The following is a 19,878-nucleotide window of genomic DNA, read 5'->3' on the forward strand; positions in this document are numbered from 1 at the left end:
CGGCACATCCACCTATACCTCCATCTTGGCGGAAGTCCCTGGTGGTTGATTTGTTAATGAAGAAATGAAACCAATCATACAAGAAAACCCCAAACTATCAGCCAGTTACTTTATCTATGTTATGGCAAAATTACTTTATGGCTGATTAGTTATGCAGTGAAAATGCTTGCGGCAAATATGTCTGCAGCAAAGATAGATATTTATGGTGAAAATATTGGAATTGATTCTGTGCATCTCCAAGTAGCATTCTCTTAGTAGATGAATGCCCACCCAGTTTTCTTCTTGGTAATGATCTGGCACCTTGCAGGCATCTGACTAGAGGTAGAGAAAGCAACTTCTCTCAGTGTCGTTCTGTCTGATGAACCAAAGCTTGGTTAAGGGATGTTTCCTCTTATCCAGTTTCATAGCTGTAGTGTTGTGAGAAATTCCTACTAAATTTGGGCAATAATGTCTATGTTTATCTATTCTAAGTTGTTTTGTAGTTATTATTATATGTAAATATTCATGAGAATACTTTTTGTGATAAGTAAGGAGGATCTTCATTAGTCACTTGTTTACCATCACCCGGTTACCTTTTTCTGTCTTTTAAATTATGAGACTAAGTGAGGAAATTTAGGGAATAGGGCAAAATTTACACCAGGTGAAACATCATGTCATGTTATGATATTTATATTTTTGCCTGCTTTTTGTCTTCTTTTTCCTGTAATATGAAACAATTGGCTGATTTCTAGGGACTTCTAGATTATCTAGAAATATCTTAGGTGGTTACTGCCATCTTAATTAACAAAGTATAGAACTGAGAATTTTCTCTCCCATAATATCTTGGTTTGTTAGCCTTTGAATTATGTAATATGTAAATCCAGCCAATTTAAATAACTTAAAAGTAAAATTATGCATTAAAATTCTAAGTCAACAGAACCAGTTGAGAGTCAAAAGAATGTAGTTGCTTTTAAATAATAATTAGAAAAATCCAACAGTGGTAAATTTCTAAACAAGTGTAAGACAATAAAGACATAATCTTGAACTTTGAAATATTTTTGAGAGCATTTTGACCAATAATTTGTTAGCTTGAAGTTTATTTTAAATGTCTCTACCAGAAATGTAATTGAAGAAAACCATCTAGTCTAATTTAGAACTTTATCCTCTATTTTCAACTCTGAACAAATTAACAAAAACAAGCATTTTGGGGCCATAAAGAAAGTTTTTAAAAAATCAGAAATCTTCCTCTATTTTACTTATGTCGAAGATATATTTTTTTGATTAAGAAGCAGAGAAAGCTACTTTTCTTAGCAAATTTCAAGGCATCTGCTCTCCTAGATACGGTATTTACAGATGAAGACTATCTAAGATAATTTAAAAAGCAGTAAGGCTTGATGAGGGGAAATGGTATTTTATTTTTGTCCTGTTACTGCCATCAGTCAACTCCACAGAGAAAAACAGAGAAGAAATAAACAACAAAAGGACAAAGTTTTGTACCTTCCATTGCTCAAAAGGTGTAGTTGGTGTCTGTGCATCGGTTTGCAAATGAAAGAATTTTTCTTCCTCCTACTTTGTTTTTTAGATCTCCCCGAATGAGAGGAGAAAAGTAATTTAGATAAAATAGTCAGAGTCAATGAAGATTGTATTGGAAGCTTATAAGATTAATTTTAGTTGTTAGGCCTTTTAATATCAGGGTGTGTCCTATGCCCTATGCCCTTTTAAATAATCTTTTTATGCTACTCAGGGCACATACATTTTGAAAGTGGCACCTCTATTAACCTTAGCTATATGCTTCTGAAAAAATAACCAGAGTTATATTTTGAGTGCTAACCATGCTGAACAATTGGCCACAGAACATTAGTTTGAAATCTAAATGGACTCTTGGTGATTCTTTTTCAGTAGGAGAGAAACAAGACAGTGAAGAAAAATAAAAATGCTTCTCACCCTGAATTTCTGTCATTATGTTGTGATGGTATATGAAGATCGAGATTTAGGAGAGAATTCTCTAAAGAAGTCACAGGGCCAGACAACCAGGCGACAATAACTGGTGTTTAACAAGTGCTTACAGGAAGCCAGCACAGCACTAAATGCATTATATGCTTTAGCTCATTCTTCCTCCTAACAACTCCAGTATTGCCACCCTAGTATGGCCTCACCTAATGTTATCATCCTAATTTTACAGTTGTAAACTGAGGCACAGGGGAGTTAGGAAACCTGGTGGGATTCTCACCACTTGTAAATGGTGGAACTACCTGTAGTTCCACTGTAAGATTTGTAAGGTAAATGTAAGGTAAGATTTGATCCCGTAGTTTACCCCTAGATCTTGCTTTCAACTTCTCAACTTTCTGTCTCCCTGCCTTGTAAACCTCCTTCATCTTGTCCTGTTTAGATGTGTACAGGGAGGAAACTTCAGTGAATAAGTGAAGTGGTTATTTATAAATTTCCAGGTGTGTGATACTATTTGCAGAAAAATGATAATGGCCTGTGGTGGACCTTGATTCACTGTGTCTGCTTAGCATCTTCTCTCCCTTGTGTTGGTGCCTGTGTGTGGCTTAGCTTAGGGAAAGTCTCCTACCTTCCTCGAGTTTGTTTTGGTGTCTGCCTTCCCTTGGCTAAGGGGTAGATAAGGGCTGCAAGCCAGCCAGATCAGATCCTGTCACTGGATTTTGAATCTTAAGGGTAATGAGAAACACCTAAAATAGCTGCAGCTTTTTCATTCTGATAAGGACTTTGGAGGAGACTGATCGGATGGAGTTCTTACAGTGAATCATGATTCCTGAAGCTGCTCTGGCCGGGCCCTCTCAGAAGTCTGGTGCGTAGCTTTTCCTTCAGTTCTGTGAGCTGCCCCCGTGTCCCTCCAAAACATCCCTTTCTGCCTTATTATAATAGTGATTCTATGCATTTTACCTGCAGCCAGTGAATCTTAATGGATCACAATGACAACTGTTTCTTCTTCATCACTGACGTGGTGCTATGGGAGGGTCTCCATCAGTTGAGACTGGAACGCTACCACTGGGTTTGCAGCTTGAAGGAAAGGTGTAAGGATGCTTTGGGCCTGTTGCTTTCTTTCTGTCTGAATGGATAGGAACTTCCTTCTTCCGTGCAAATAGCCATTTGCTATTTTGTGTCATAAAAGTTTAAAAATTTGTGGTAGAAATGAATTCTATGTTCACTGAGAAACTCCTGTTTTCCAGTAGAAAGGATTGCAGGCAAAAGATAATGAGTTCTGGTGCTGACTTGCTGTTACAAAAAGCTCTATTAAATTCTTCTTATCACATTTAACTTATCTTTTAAATGAGGATAAAATAGTCTTAGTTGACAGGTGAGAGATAGCTTAAAAATGGTTAACATGATGATTACATTCTGGGAGAGGGCAAGTAGTTTTGTATCATCTCCCCACCACCCTACACACTTCTCTCCCTTGCTTGCCTCTTAATAACCACTCCGCTCACTGTCTCACACTTTCTTGAACCGACCAGATTCTCAATATCTCATGTGATTTTCCTTGCTTGGAATGCCCATCTTCAGTATGTCCATCAAGCAAACCTATCTTGATCCACCAAAATCTAAGTCCAGAATCTTTTCTGTGAGATAGCCTTCCCCTACTTTCTAGGCTTGGTAAATGATGCTAATCTGTGGGATCTGATCTTATGAGAACACGCATTACACATGGTTTCAATGATTTAACTACCTGTTTGTTCCCAACATTTAACCCTGAACTTCCATAGGGCAGCCCCATGAATTTTTGCATCTCTAGTATACTTGGTGGTATTGAAAATGGTTCATAAATATTGAGCACGCCTTGAGAAAATTTCCAAGAAAATTTGTCACTTATAGGAACTCTGTTCCTGATGCTCTCTCTGTGCACTTGAAACTTCTTGGAGAATGATAAGGCCATTCCACAAATGGCATGTTTCATAAACATTTCTTATTATTAATACATTTTTAGATTTTTGTTAAGTGTTTTACTCCATTCTAGCTGCTGTAACAAAAATACCAGGGACTTGTGGGGGGGGGGGCTTACAAACACCAGACATTTATTTCTCCCATGTCGAGAGGCTGGAACTCCCGATGAGGGTGCCCGCATGATTGAGTGCTAATGAGGACCCTCTGTGGGTGGCAGATGCCATATTCTCATTGTACCCTCATCTGGCACAGAGACAGGAAGCATGAGTCTCCTCACTCTTATAAGGGCACTAATCCCATTCATGAGGGCTCCTCTCAAGATCCCACCTAATTGTAATCACCTCTCAAAGGCCCCACCTCCTAATTGCATTGCAATGAGGGTTCAACTTAAGAGTTTCGTGGGGACACTAACGTTTAGTCTACAACACCAAGTTTTTTTCTCTTTTAATGCAGCTCCATTGTGGGAAACCATGTCTTTTAACTGCACAGCTCATGTCTGGAGGACTTGAGGACTGTCACATTTCCTGCAGGCCTTTCTGTGTCGCCTGCCTCTAAACCCCCAGAAATGCCATCAGCTGTGTGTTCAAAGTAGACAGTGTCGTACCAAGTTAGAGGAGCAAGGGAGAAAAAGAAGTTCTCAGCACATTTCGTACAAAGCACCTGAAAAACAGACTAGGACGTTGCTGGGGGCTATGTATCCATTAAAAGATGTGATTGACAATGGAAGCTGTATTGCTAAAGCTATTGGAATGTCTAGCTTTATATTAAACTCACTGTTTCATTTTGGGGAGGACATCATCTCTGACAATCCTTCTTATGGTCTAACTTATCTTGATTTTAGGAGACACAGAAATATCTCAAGTAGCAGAATTGAAGGCAGTAATGAGAGAGCGCTCTGTCAGGAAAACTTTACATTTACATGTGGTTAGAGACCTGCTAGTATGCATGCATACTTGGGGTAATTTTCCCTTTTATCCATTTTCATCGCCCACTTTATACACAAGTGTTTTCCAAAGGGTGTTTTGGGGAACGTCACCTTTTCTAAGTCATAATTGGCATTAAAGGGAGGAGAAAAACATTTTCTCAAGTTAAATAAGTTTGGAAAGCACTGGGTTAAACAGATGAAACCAGTTCCTTCACGGTCGCACGTGTTAATTGCAGAGGAGGGTGAAGTATTCAGACCAAACCTACTTGACTGCGAACCCTCCCAGAGAAGGTTCCATAGAGCACACACAGGCGAACACCCTGGGGATAAAATGGCCTGACTCTGTTACAAGAACAAATTCAGGCTCATGCATGGTGAATATTTTGTAGCATCACTAGCATTTATTCCCATGTGATTTTCAGTCCCCAGAGAGCCCTAGATTAATTCACTGTTTTCTGTTCCTTTGTGACAAATAGGTTTTGTTCAGTTTCTTGCTTGATTACCTTTATCTAGGTATTTCGGATACTCTGCCTTTATGCCTTTTGTTTTTTTTTGGAGAGTGAATACCAACTGCCAAAACATTTTCCTCTACAGAAGCAAACAAATAAAAAAAAGAAATAAAATCTAAATGCCAATAGTTTTTCTTTAATGTCTACTCTAGGGAATTAGCTAAATAGGACGGGATAAGTTCTCTAGGTACAGCTCAGGCTTGGTGGCGTCTGAATCTATTGTTGCTCTACATTTGCTGCCTGGACAGATCTCCTTGTCTATAAAATGAACACGAGGCCCCCAGGGTCACGCGAACAAGTTCATTTTTCATGAATTCAGCACATTAATTCAACCCGTATTTATTAAGCATGCTCTATTGATCTTAGGGGCGTAGTGAACGAAAGAGATGTGACCCTTTCATGGAGGTTTGTGTCTGATGTCACAGAGAGAAGAAAAGAGACAAGGACAATACAGGTGGATGGGTGACAGAGATGAGCAACATTTGGAGGAAAGATGCAGAAAGGCCATCTCTTCATCTGCAAGGTAAGTGATTTACAACAAGCAAGTCGGAGGGGGCGGAAGTTCCAGGCACGGAAGAAAATGGAGTTTTTGTTTGTGTTTCCCTGTTCTAGGCACCAGAAATGACAAGGGCCCAGCTCACCTGGGAACAAACATAAATAGGTGGGTGTTTACAGTCAATGTTGTGAAGTGTTACATGCCGTTTAGGAGTGTCTTTGCCTGGGAACCTAGAGAGGGGAAAGATTCTGTGGCTGGGATATCATGAGTTTCACTGACACATGATGGCTGAACATTATTTAGCTGTCAGGTACTACCTTAAAGTGTCTCTGAAACAGGCTGAGACAGATTTACAAAGCAGGAATTCTCCAGGAGACACTTGTTTTCCCTGCATTGCTGTGACATTGACTGCCTACAGTTCAATTCTGTGTGTAAAACCCCCCAAAACGAACAGAATCCCCAAACAAACCTGTTACTAGTGTGCTGTCCTAAGGATTCCTTGCTGCTGGGCTCACTGAGTCATTCAAAGACTTGGGAATGGACCCATTTGCTATTTATATGTTTCACAATGACCCTCTTCCCCCCGAGCATTCTGCTTCTCTCTCCAGGTCCTCAAAAGTGGCGAATCTATTCCACTTTCTGGCCTTCTCACCCATTGTTCTCTCCTCTTGTGAGATTACTTTCTACTCTCTTTGCTTGAATAAGCCATCTTATTCGTGATTCAGGCCTCAGTTTTAAGGAGTTTTTCTTAAGATTTTCTCTGACCTATCCCTTCCCTAGAATAGGGCAGGCCACTCTGTACTTTTTTCCCATAGACTTATTCCTATAATATTAGCAGAATATATAATTAGTCATTTGCATTTTTGACTCAGTTAATGGGTTGATGAGGGCAGGCACCATGCTGTATATCTCTGTTGTTTATTGCTGCAGTTCCAGTGTCCACCACACAGGCATGTAGTAAAGTAATTTCTGAAGGAATGAATTAGTGAAGAGTAAGACTTATTATTTTTTTCTTAGTCTCAAAGAGGATCAGAAATGGCAAAACAGTAGGATAGAATGAAATGCGAAGCCTGCAATTCAGATAATAATAACCACAACTTCTGAGCAAATGTGATATGCCAATGAATCAGGTCTGCTAAAATTATTGTAAATCCATATAATAACTCTGCTAGGACGAAACCTGAAACTCAGGTGGAAAGGCCTCGCTAAGAGTCATGCAGCTGTCTGCGGGAGAGCAGATGTGTGTGCAGCTGTCTTGGGCTCCAGAACTTCCTTCCACCACATAACGTAGCATTTTATTGGTAGTTACTGTAGGCCAAGGAGACTGGGAGTGAGTGATAGAGAGGTAACTAGTGACTGCGTGCATCAAGCTGGCACAACAACTCTGAATAAAGTAAGGGCAAGGTCCAGAGATCAGAAGAGTCTGCAGAGGCAAAGAGAAGCATGCTGTGCCATAAAACTAGAGAGATGAAACATAGTCTGGGGTGGTTGGGTGAATGAGAAGCAAAATATCCACACAGAGAGGAGCCAGCTGCCCTGGAGGGCACTGCAGGCCTCCACCCAGGTTCTGGCAAGTTCAGGTTTAACAACCATGGACTCCGAGTACAGCAGCACCAAGAAAAGAACTTCTCACTACCTGAGGAAGTGAGCATGGAGTTGTTGCAAGAAGCTGGAGTTGCCATTCTCAAAGCACACATGGCTAAGTCACTGGACGAAGTTTGTGTAATTGCCAAAAAATTAGGCTCAATAGATGTTTCGATAAAGGAACAGGGTTTAGCTGGTGGTAATGAAAAGGAACCTTTGAAAGTGGTCTCAGAGGAGAAATGAGATAGTTTTTTTTTTCTCCGGAAGAAGCAAAAGCTGTTTCCTCACAAATGACTGGGAAAAAGTTGTTTACTGAGCAAACAGGAGAAAAGGGCAGACTTTGCAATCAAGTGTTGGTTTGTGAGCATAGGTATCCCAGGAGAGAAGCGGACTTTGCAATAACAATGGAAAGGTCATTTCAAGGTCCTGCATTGAGAGGAGGTTCTCCAGGTGGTGTCAACATGGAAGATGTTGCTGCAGAAACTCCCAAAGCCATAGTTGAAGAATGTATTGATGTTGCAGAAGCCATCATTAAGGAACAAGCTGTCCAGCTTGCACAGTACATGGGATTTCTACCTAATGCTGTGGATTCTGCAGCAGAAAACATGGTCAAGCTTTACCACCTTTTTCTGAAATATGATGCAACCGTGATAGAAATAAATCCAATGGCAGAGGATTCAGATGGAGCCGTGCTGTGTATGGATGCAAGGATCAATTTTGGTTCTAATTCAGCTTATCACCAGAAGAAAATCTTTGATCTCCAGGACTGGATCCAGGAAGACGGAAGGGAGAGAGATGCAGCTAAGGCATTATCCACTACACTGGCCTTGATGGGCAGATGGATTTTCTCGTGAAGGGTGCTTGTTTGGCTATGGCCACACCAGACATCATAAAACTTCACGGAGAGATGCCAGCCACCTTTCTTGATGTCGGTGGCGGTGCTCCAGTCCACCAAGTAACAGAAGCGTTTAAGCTCATCACTTCTGATAAAAAGGTCCTAGCTGTTGTGGTCAACATTTTTGGAGGAGTCCTGCGGTGTGGTGTTATTGCACAGGGCATAGTCATGGCAATAGAGGATTTGGAAATGGAAATACCTGTTGTGGTATGGTTACAAGCTGCATGAGTGGATGACGCTAAGGCGCTGATAATGGACAGTGGGCTGAAAGTCCTTTCTAGTGATGACTCGGACGAAGCTCCTGAAATAGTTGTCAAGCTCTCTGAAATAGTGACCTTAGCCAAACAAACCCAGGTGGATGTGAAAATTCTCTGATCTGAGAATACACTGGACGGCTGAATGTTTTAAATGTGCAATAATCAGTAAAAGTACTGTGTTCTTTGTTGTTGTTCCTTTTCTCTTCAGTACGTGAACGTTATATTGCCACCTAGGCATAAAGACTTTTAAAAGCATTTGGTCTGCATTTACCTCTGTTGTTGAGAATGGGTTGTTGGTATGAAGAATGTGTAATGAGGTTGCCTGGTCTCCTTTGCTGCAGCCCTTCTTGGTCACTTCTACAGAATGTGATTGGCCACATGCCAGTTTACCATTGTTGGGTACCACATTCTTCATTAATGAGTCCTATGAAAAAAACCAAATGTGAATATAAAGCTTTATTCTTTAGTGTTAGGAATATTGTATCTAATTCCTAGCCTCATTAGTAGAGTGATATAATAAAACAATGTTTTATAAAAGTAAGGAGTATTTATCTTTAATGCCAAATAACTAACTAAATAGATCAATCACTATTTATAGACAAAATTTTCAAACACTCCCTGGAATATTCTTTTTGATTTTCAGTGAAGTAACCTCATGATTTGAACATCGTTTTCATCATTACAGAACACCAACAGCTTCAAGTCCTCATGAGCCTGTGGTATAGAGAAGAACCTGTAGGTTTGTGTCCCATGACAGTATATTTGCCAAGGACTTGTCAGACAATGTCAATTGTCTGGAAAGAAGTATTCCAAGTCATGAAAGGCAAGGACCTCCATCCAAGATTGCTCTATCCAGCAAAGCTTTCATTTAGAATGAAAGGGCAGATAAAGTGCTTCTCAGATAAGGTCAAGTTCAAGGAGTTCATCATCACCAAGCCCTTATTATATGAAATTTTAAAGGGACTTACCTAAGAAAAAGAAGTTAAAGAAACATGAACAGTGAAAGGACAGCAAACTCACAGTTATTAAGAACCACACCTAAAATAAAAACAAACTAAGGAAACAACTAGAACAGGAACAGAACCACAGAAATGGAGATCACATGCAGGGTTAGCAACAGGAGAGTGGGAGGAGGGGGGAAATGTACAGAGAATAAGTAGCATAGATGGCAGGCAGAAAATAGATGGGGAGGGCAAGAATAGTATGGGAAATGTAAAAGCTAAAGAACTTAAGACACATGGACATGAACTAAAAGGAAGGAATGTGGGAGGGAGAGGGTGTGCAGGGTGGAGGGGAATGAATGGGGGAAATGGGACAACTGTAATAACAAAACCAATAAAATATATTTTAAAAATGAAAAAAAAAAGTCTCCGGATGTGGAAAGAAAAAAAGAAAAAAAAAGATCCAAACAGGTTCTTTCGGAGAGACCCAGAGGTGTAGGGGTCTCCGGGTCATGATCTCTCTAGTCTAGGGGCCCCGAAGCAGAGGTTGCCACAGGATGGGGCTGGAGGCCTGTCTGGCACACCCTGCGCCTTGCACACCACCTTCCCCACCCCAATGCAGGGTCAGACCTCACCTCCGGAGAGAAGCTCCAGTTCCACACATCAGTGCACATTTCTATCGCTTGTGTGCTCAGAGTCTGCTTTGCACTTGGCTCCTCCTTTCTCTCTCTTTTTCCAGTGAAACCCCTAGACTCAGTTATTCGTTTCTGTTTTACTAATCATTATATTATTTTCCATACGAACAACTGTAGACCTACTTTTGTCGTACTCTATGTATGCCTTGTGCCCATTTTTCCTTTTCAGTATTAACTTGGCTAAATTTCTTCTCCTGCCAGAGAAATGGCAAGTCCAGTTTTAAATGTCTCACATTGTTTTCATAGGACGTATGACTACTGTGCTTAGTTTTGCTTCTCTTTTACAGAGGGTCTCAGAGTACTTGTGTATACACACATATGGTGTGCATATCATCGAATTCTTCATATATGTATATATACATATATACATAGCATTTAACATCCTATGCAAAAACAATATGTATAATTTATAATGTAATTATATATTATTATGGGAATTATATAAATATTTTATATATTCTTTGTAAATAATAGAATATATAAAAGTTTTTTACGTAGAATGTTCTCTTAAATGGATCCCCATGGAGTTCTTCCAGATGCACTAGTTTGATTTACTGTCCATTCATTTTTATGTATTTTTATTCCATTTAAAACAGTTGCTTTCCAGTGAGATTGTCATTTATCTGAAAATGGAAGTCAGCACTATCTGATTTGCTTGCTTGTTTTTCTCTCATAGGCAATATGATTGCCCTTGGGGTGTAGCCTTTAAGTTTGCTTTCTGCCACAGAGTGTTCAGACACGTCTTTCTGCTTCCCCTGACTTGCCCACCTTGTCTCGTTCTCAGGCTGCTGCTGGTCTGGGTGCAGGGAAGGCTTCTGAGGTCACTGGCTACCCTTCCCTGGTTTTTCTATGACTTTCAAACTGATAATCTAAAATGGAATCTTATTTTAATTTTCTCCCAAAGCAAAGACATTCTAAGATGATGCTTTATAGTAAAAAATCTACCACAGAGAAAACAACAATAATGACAAATGCCATCCCAAATTAAAAATCATGAAATAAAAACAATTTAGAGAAGTTTTGCATCTACATTGTTTTTTTTATTTTTTATTTTTTATTTAATTATTTTTCAAGTACAGTTTTCTATTTCTCCCATCCCAGCCCACCCTGCCCTGTGTTCCTCACCATCCTCCCATTTCCACCCCCCTTAGTTATTGTCCCTGTGTCCTTTATACTTGTTCCTCTAAATCCCTCCCCCTTTTTCCCCTTAAATTCCCTTTTTCTGTGCAAGAAGATTTATGTCTTTTTTTTTTCACAACTCACAGGACTCATGGCTAGGATTAATTACAGCAAAAGGATGCAAAGCAAGATCACAGGGAACAGGTTCACTGAATAAGGTCTGGGGGAATCCAGGAGCAAGCTGGGGGACCCCCAGAGCACATGCCTAATTTCCTAGGAAACGAGTTGTGACAACACATGGGAAATGTTGCCAACCAGGGCAACTCATTAGAGACTCAGTGCCTGGGGGTTTCATCAGGGGCTGTTCATGTAAGCGCCCTCCTACTTGGCCCAGATTCCCAACTACCAGAAAGAAAGCAGGTGTTCAGCCTGAACCATATTGTTTGCACAAACAGCCTAAGCACAGAGAGCCATACTTATCATTTAGGAAATGTTGGAACTGTCCCAAATCTAAGTTCCCAGGTGCCAGCCGAGGGCTAAACTTGCAAGCCCACCTTTCACAAAATAGCAGTCATACCTGCTTTGTTAATTCTTTTTTTAAAATTACGTTTTATTGATTATGCTATTAAAGTTGTACCGACTTTTCCTCTTTGTTCCCCTCCACTCAGCAGCCCCTATTCCCTCAGACAGTCGCTCCACTATTTTTTAAAAATATATTTTATTGATTATGCTATTACAGTTGTCCCATTCCCCCTTCATTCCCCTCCACCCTGCACACTCCCTCCCACCATCATTCCCTCCTTTAGTTTATGTCCATGTGTCATAGTTTTTTAGCTTCTTTATTTCCCATACTATTCTTGCCCTCCCCCTGTCTATTTTCTACCTACCATCCATGCTACTTATTCTCTGTACCTATCCCCCTTCTCTCCTCCCACTCCCCTGTTGCTAATCCTGCATATGATCTCCATTTCAGTGGTTCTGTTCCTGATCTAGCTGTCCTCTTAGTTTGCTTTTGTTTTAGGTGTGGTTGTTAATAACTGTGAGTTTGCTGTCCTTTCACTGCTCATATTTTTATCTTCTTTTTCTTAGATAAGTCCCTTCAACATTTCATATAATAAGGGCTTGGTGATGATGAACTCCTTGAACTTGACCATATCTGAGAAGCACTTTATCTGCCCTTTCATTCTAAATGAAAGTTTTGCTGGATAGAGCAATCTTGGATGTAGGTCCTTGTCTTTCATGACTTGGAATACTTCTTTCCAGCCCCTTCTTGCCTGTAAGGTCTCTTCTGAGAAACCAGCTGACAGTCTGGTGGGAACTCCTTTATAGGTGACTGTCCTCTTATCTCTTGCTGCTTCTAGAATTCTGTCCTTCATTTTAATCTTGGGTAATGTAATTATGATGTGCTTTGGTGTGTTCCTCCTTGGGTCCACCTTCTTTGGGACTCTCTGAGCTTCTTGGACTTCCTGGAAGTCTATTTCCTTTGCCAGATTGGGGAAATTCTTCTTTATTATTTGTTCACATAAGTTTTCCACTTGTTGCTCTTCCTCTTCCCCTTCTGGGACCCTTACAATTCAGATGTTGGAATATTTAAAGATGTCTTGGAGGTTCCTAAGCCTTTCCTCATTTTTTTGCACTCTTGTTTCTTCATTCTTTCCTGTTTGGTTGTTTCTTTCTTCCTTCTGGTCTATTCCATTGATTTGAGTCCCAGTTTCCTTTTCATCATTATTGGTTCCCTGTGCATTTGCTTCATTTCACTTAGTGTAGCCTTTATTATTTTTTTAAATCTAATTTGTGACCAACAGTTCGTGCTGAAGGCCTGTTTTCTAGGCTACAACCGGAGGACTTAATTTGTGACCAAAGTCAACCAATTCTGTGAGCATCCTGATCACCAGTATTTTGAACTGTGCATTTGATAGGTTGGCTTTATCTTGGTCACTTAGATGTATTGGCTCTGGGGCTTTGATCTGTTCTTCCATTTGAGCCATTTTTTTTTTGGTCTGGTTGTGCTTGTTGTGTATGAGGGGTGGAGCCTTAGGTGTTCACTAGGGTGGGGCAACCCAAGTTGCTGGGTTGTGATGCTGTATGTGGGGGCAGGGTCAGAGAGGGAACAATGGTGCTTGCTCTGCTCTCAGATTTCGGTCCCCCCTACCAATTCCCAGCAGCAAATTGGGCCCTTCTGGAGCTGGTTCTTGGGTGGGTGGGCTTGTGTAAGTTCTAGGACCCTGTGGGTCTCTCCAACAAACCCTCCTGTGGGGCTTGGAGTCTCTTCTGGCACCTCAGCCCCTGAAAGTTTTTTTAATCAGTGCTTTTAGGCTTTATTTCCTGGCACTGGGGCCCTGGGTTTGCGTGGGCTGCCTGTTTTTTTTGGCCTGGTGTATCTGCACTCGAATGTGTGGCCGAGGTCAGCCAGCTGCCTTGCGAGCCTCACTGGGTTTGCTCATTTCCTCCTTACTTCGGAAGTCTGCCAACTGCCATCTGCATGCCCAGGTCCACCAGCCACCACTTTTTCCTGCTGCGACCCCTCTCCGCTGGCCACCGACTCAATCCCTTTTATAGGTCTGGATGAATGGTTGTTGGACTTCTGTACAGTTCAATTTTCTGTCAGTTCTGGTTGTTTCTTTGTTTCTAAATTTTTGTTGTTTTTAATTTTAGTTGTGTGAGGAGGCACAGTGTGTCTAGCTACACCTCCATCTTGACCGGAAGTGCTCCCACTATTATTCATGTGTATGAGTCAAGCATATAAGTTCTTGGCTACTCCATTTTCTATACCGCACTTCACATCCTTGTGGCTATTCTGTAACTACCCATTTATACTTTTTACTCTCCTCAACTCCTCACCCATTCCCCCACATTCCTCTCCTATCTGGCAATCATCAAAACGCTCTCTGTATCCATGGCTCTGTCTCTGTTATTCTTGTTCACTTAGCTTTTTTTTTTACATTCAATTTTTGATAGATATATATTTATTGCCATTTTATTGTCCATAGTTTTGATCTTCTTTTTCTTCAATTAGTCCTTTAATATTTCATGTAACAATGGTTCTATGATGGTGAACTCCTTTAGTTTTCTTCTTGCCTGAGAAGCTCTTTATCTGCCCTTTGATTCTAAATGATAGCTTTGCTGGGTAGAGCAATTTTGGCTGTAGGTCCCTGCTTTTCATGACTTTGAATATTTCTTGCCAATCCCTTTTAACCAGCAAAGTTTCTTTTGAGAAATCAGCTGAAAGTCTTATGGGAACTCCCCTATAGGTAACTAATTGCTTTTCTCTTGCATCTTTTAAGAGTCTCTCTTCAACTGTTGGAATTTTAATTATGATGTATCTTGGAGTGGGCATCTTTGTATCTCTCTTGTTTGGGACTTTCTGTGCTTCCTGGGACTTGCATGTCTATTTCCTTCACAAATTAGGAAAGTTTTCTTTCATTATTTTATCAAATAGATTTTCAATTTCTTACTCTTTCTCTTCACCTTCTGGCACCCCAGGGTATGAATGTTGAACCTCATGAAGTTGTCCCAGAGGCTGCTTATATTATCCTCATTTTTAAATTCTTTTTCTTCTTCTGATTAGTTGTTTTTTGCTTCTCCATGTTCCAAATCATTGATCTGATTCCTGGCTTCATCCACTCTACTGTTGTTTCTCTGTAAATTGTTCTGTATTTCAATTAGTGTACCTTTCATTTATGACTGGATCTTTTTTATGTTGTTGAGGTCCTCACTGAGTTCCTTGAGCATCCTTATAACCAGTGCTTTGAACTCTGCATCTGATGATTGCTTATCTCTGTTTCATTTAGCTCTTCTTCTGGAATTTTGATCTGTTCTTACATTTAGGCCATATTTCTTTATGTCCTCATTTTGACAATCTCTCTGTATTTGTCGCTACATATTAGGTAGAGCTTTTTTGACTTCTGGACTTGGTAGTATGGCCTAATGTAGCAGGCATCTATAGGGTCCAGTGGCACAGCTTACCCTATCACCCAAGCTGGGTATTCAAGGTACGCCCTCTGTGTTGGCTGAGTACACCCTCCTGTTGTAGTTGGGACTTGGTTCCTTTTGGCAGACTAGTGAGAGGGATTTACCCAGGCCAGTCAGCTGCAAGGATTGTCTGCGACTATTTTCCACAAAAATCCACCCCCTGTGGATCATTAACTATGCAGGGGCAGGGTGGTGGTGCTCCACTGTGGTCTGTAGCTGTGCGTGGGCTCTGGGGTTTCCTGGGTGGTGCAGTTCAAGGTCAGTCTCCATCTGTATTTTGCCTGGGGCCACCCTGCCTGAGGTATAAAGCAATCTGAGATGGCTGCTACTTGTTCTGGGCTTGAAGATTCCCAGATGAAGCCAAGCTGTGAACCTAGACTGGCTGCTTCTAGTGCCAGGCCCGGGGCTCACTGTGGTCAGTGGTTGCTTGTTTGAGAGGATTTAAGAAATTATGAGGCATAAGCCAAGCCTGATCATTCATATGGAAAAGCAGCTTGGGTGGGCCCATAAATCGTGATGGGTGGAGTCTCTGGGGATCTCTAAGGTGGCTCAAACAGTGTTAGCCATGTTGATAGAGTTTTAGATATGGCACCAGCTATTAGCTTTTTTTGGGGGATGGTTTAGAAAAGGGACAATGGCCTCCTCTCACCTTGATGCCAGACACTTCAGTTCCTCCCTTGATGGCACTGGTGCCTTTCAAGCTGCTACCCTGGTGCTGGAGCTCAGAGAGAGTGAGTCTAGTAGGTAAATCCATCTCTGGGCTCTTTAAGAGGATGTGCTTTGGGCTCCAGCAGTTTCTTTCACCAACTTAATTTCCACTGGTTTTCGCAGCCAGAAGTTGTGGGGACTTATCTTCCTGGCACTGGAACCCTGGGCTGGGAGGTCTGGTGTGGAAGGAACTGGGACTCCTGGCTCCTGAGATATCCCTCCCGAATTTTTATCTACCGCGTGTGGATATGGGACTAGCCTGTTCAGCATCTGTGCCCCTCCTACCAGTCTGGATGGATGTGGTTTCTTGAATTCCGTGGTCGTCACACTTCCATTCAGTTTGATTTCTGAAGGTTCTGAGTGATGGTTGTTCTGTATTTTAGTTGTCATTTTGATGTGGCTGTGTGAGGAGGCGTACCACATCTTCCTCCTTTGCCATCTTGACCAGAAATCCAAAAATTTATGTGTCTTGGTCAAAATTCTTTTCAACTAAAAATGGAAATTCTTCTCTATAGGAGCATTTATATTTAGGTATTATGACCTTGATATTGTCATCATCTTCATTACCATCAATATTATCTTCTTCAGCATCACCATTCATTTTGTACTTATAACCAAAGCCAGCCTTTGTTTGTTCAAGATTATTATCCCTAAACTTTATATTTAATTTTTCTCTGCAAGACAAGTATAGTCCCAGTCTTTAACTATTTGAATTCCCAGAAAGCCTCCAAAATTTTTATACCTCCTTAGACACTGACTCTTAAAAATTGACCATGCAGTGACTCAAAAATTAGCTAAAGACCAATACAATAGTTCAGAGTAAAAAAATATGACCCTAATTCTCAAAGTAACTGTCCTTTGGGTGACTTTAAGTGAATAAATCCTCCTTCCCTCTGTCTCCTTTCCATTTGAGTGATAGTGAATGGAAGGTTTCTGTGGAAATCTCTTAACTTGAGTGACAAAATGGTATTCACTTCAAGAACAAGACTATTCAGGAAGCTGTCCACCTCTCTGCCTCTATCATCTATTAAATGAATGCTACTGACCCTCTGTAGTGTGCCTAGCACTGTGTCAGTAACAAAAGAATATGCTAAAAGAACAATGAGAAGGGAGATAGCTTCACAAGTATCTTCATGTCTACTTGGAAACACAGTGTATAAACTTACATAGAAATAAATGCATATATCCATGCATGATTATCATGCTTGACCACAAAATAAAGGAAATTCAAAACAACTGCAAAAGATAATTTTAGATGTTGGTTGACCAGGTCTGGTAATACATGCAAATGGAGTTAGGACTTGCTGTGGCTGAAATCATCAGGGAAATAGCCTTATGATAATTTCCATATCTTTCCTTCACACATTTCTCCCCGGAAGGACTAGGGACCCCTTACATTTATTCAGCATTTATTAGGTACTTGATGGATACCAGGAGCTATACGGTGAGAGGTCATGGATCAAAGAATGAACAAGCATGAGTTTCCACTGCCTTTCCACTACCAAAACTTTAATACTTTTTTCCCCTTTCTTTCCAGAAAACTCTGCATTCCTAGTTTTCTGAATATCATTAAAGTCTTTTTCATTAGCCTTAGCCTTTACCTTAGGAAAAAGTCCTAAGAGAAGTCAATAACCATGAAAGAAGTGTCTTCTAAGAAGTAGTTCTTCTCCATCATCAAACAGTGCTGAATAGACTGCTGAATAACAGTATCTCAGGGGGTGCAAGCAGGTTATGGGGGAGGAGGGACTTAGGGATTTGTCTTAAAACTACATTTGCATAGCAAGTACAATAATTTTATTTGGATTCTGTGTTTTAATTGGTTTGAGGGAGTAGGGAGAGAAGAAGATGGATCATATTGAAAAAATTGAAGGCTGTCCCAAATATAGGGACAAGTATAGTGTCCCAAGCCACTCCTTTGTGTTGACATTGTTGGTAGGACTGTGGTGTTCTACTATTTCTACAGCTGAATGTCTTACAAGCTAAGAAAGCCACCTTGCAAACTTAAGGAAAAGCAGTTTCTATAGCAACCCTCAAACCATTTGAAGGAAGACTAGAGAATCCTTTCCTATAGCCAAGGAAGCAGAAATAGAAATTAATTAAATGTATATTTTATATACTCAGAATAATACATATTCAGGATAAGTGTATTTCTTTCATGTCATGTCATATATCTATCTGACTTAAATCCTAGAATATGAAGTATTGATGAATCTCAGTGCCTTAATTAGTTTTCCAGGACATATTTAGACTGTTAGAAACATTAACATCATGATTAAGGACATGTTGTGGAGCCTGACTGCCAAATTCATGTTTTTCCTGGACATTTATTATATTCTCAATTTTAGTTTATTGACATAATTGCTTTCCAGTTTCTCATCTTTCAAATGGAAACAAACATAATATCTACTCACAATGTTTTTGTAAACCTTAAAGAAATGAATATGTATAGGCAGTTAAAACAGTGCCTGGCAAATAATAACAGTTCAATAATTATTAACTATTATAACAGAGTTTTTCAGAGACTAATCAACTTTCTATTTCACAGATACAATTCGAGTTCATAGTATATGTATTATAAAGACATACAAGTAAATTCAACTAGCATTTTATGGCTACCTACTTTACAAAAGGCATCATACTTAACACAGTGGGTAATGAGCAATGAATCCTGCATTATTTCTGCCCTTAAGTTGTTTATTATCCAGTGAGAAAGGGGGAAGGAGACATCCAGGCAGCCATTTAAAACCCAGATTCCAAGGGCAGAAGGGCTTACTAGAGGGCTATTTCTTAGCCTCTTTCCTCTTCTCCAGGTACTGTAGCCTGCTTTTGGTTTCTGGAATGCACTAAGCTTATTCCTGCCCCAGGACCTTTGTATTTGTTGTTCCTTTGTTGGATCATTCAGATTGGTTCTTAGAGGGACTGGTTCCTTGTGGTCATTCAGGTCTCAGCTCCTGTATCACCTCTTTAGAGACACCTGCCCTGAACACCCTTCCAAAAGTTGGTTCCTTCTAGTCATTTTCTACCAGAGCACTCTGTTTCTTTGTTTTTATTTCCAGCATTTTAACATTTATAATTATCGATTTTAATTAACTCATTCATTTGCCCATCTCATCAGTTTTACTGAAGTTCCATGAGGCCAGGGACCATTTCTGTTTTATTCTCAGGTTTATCCTCAGGGCCTTTCACAGTGTTTGGTGTCTAGTAGTCACTGCTAGAATGAGCGAATGAATGAACAAAGAAGTGAATGAATGAAAAAGGAGGAAGCAATAGCTTTGACTAGGAGCTCCACAAAGGTTTGAAGAGAGAGAGGTGGGACATACAGGGTAGGCATGGTAGAGACTGAGAGCACCGTAATTAAGATGTGGAGAATTGACGCCCTTATCTGCTTCTGAAGGAACACCCATCTTCTGACCTTTAGCACATAACCGCAAAGTCACGTTTCATGTTTCCTGCGTATCCCAAGAAGCCGCCTCTTCCTACCTTGCCCCTGTTACTGTGTAACTTTTCCTTCTATTGTCCTGTCTTTCCAATTTTGTCATCCATCCACTTAAAGAAATGTACCAGAATAGAGTGCCATCTTGTTGCTCCAAAGCTGGAGATTTTGCTAAAACATTCACCCCCACGCTCAAATTATGCATTCACGAGGGACTGCACAGATAGTGCAATCATGTTTACGGAGCTGAGAGCCAGAAAAGATCAGGTGAGCGGTGGAGATCACTTAACTAAGAGCTATGGGCTTCCATTAACAGTGATAACCACAGACTAATTTCACTGCTGAACGAGGGCTGTCAGATAATTAAGAAAAGTGCATGCCAGAATGCCAGTGCATATTTCTTCTAAATTAATACGGCCTCATCAAATAGGTTGTACTAAAAACAGGCACTATATGGTA

At 40.5% G+C, this 19,878-nt stretch overlaps 1 pseudogene; it reads left to right on the forward strand.

Annotated features, from left to right (window-relative positions):
* The first annotated feature begins 258 nt into the window (after positions 1–258).
* On the forward strand, positions 259–8,669 carry LOC119065800 (succinate--CoA ligase [ADP-forming] subunit beta, mitochondrial-like; annotated as a pseudogene).
* The last annotated feature ends 11,209 nt before the right edge of the window (positions 8,670–19,878 follow it).

The sequence above is a fragment of the Artibeus jamaicensis genome, unplaced genomic scaffold (genome assembly GCF_021234435.1).
Source record: "Artibeus jamaicensis isolate MK-2021 breed Jamaican fruit bat unplaced genomic scaffold, CSHL_Jam_final contig_432, whole genome shotgun sequence".
Taxonomy (NCBI): domain Eukaryota; kingdom Metazoa; phylum Chordata; class Mammalia; order Chiroptera; family Phyllostomidae; genus Artibeus; species Artibeus jamaicensis.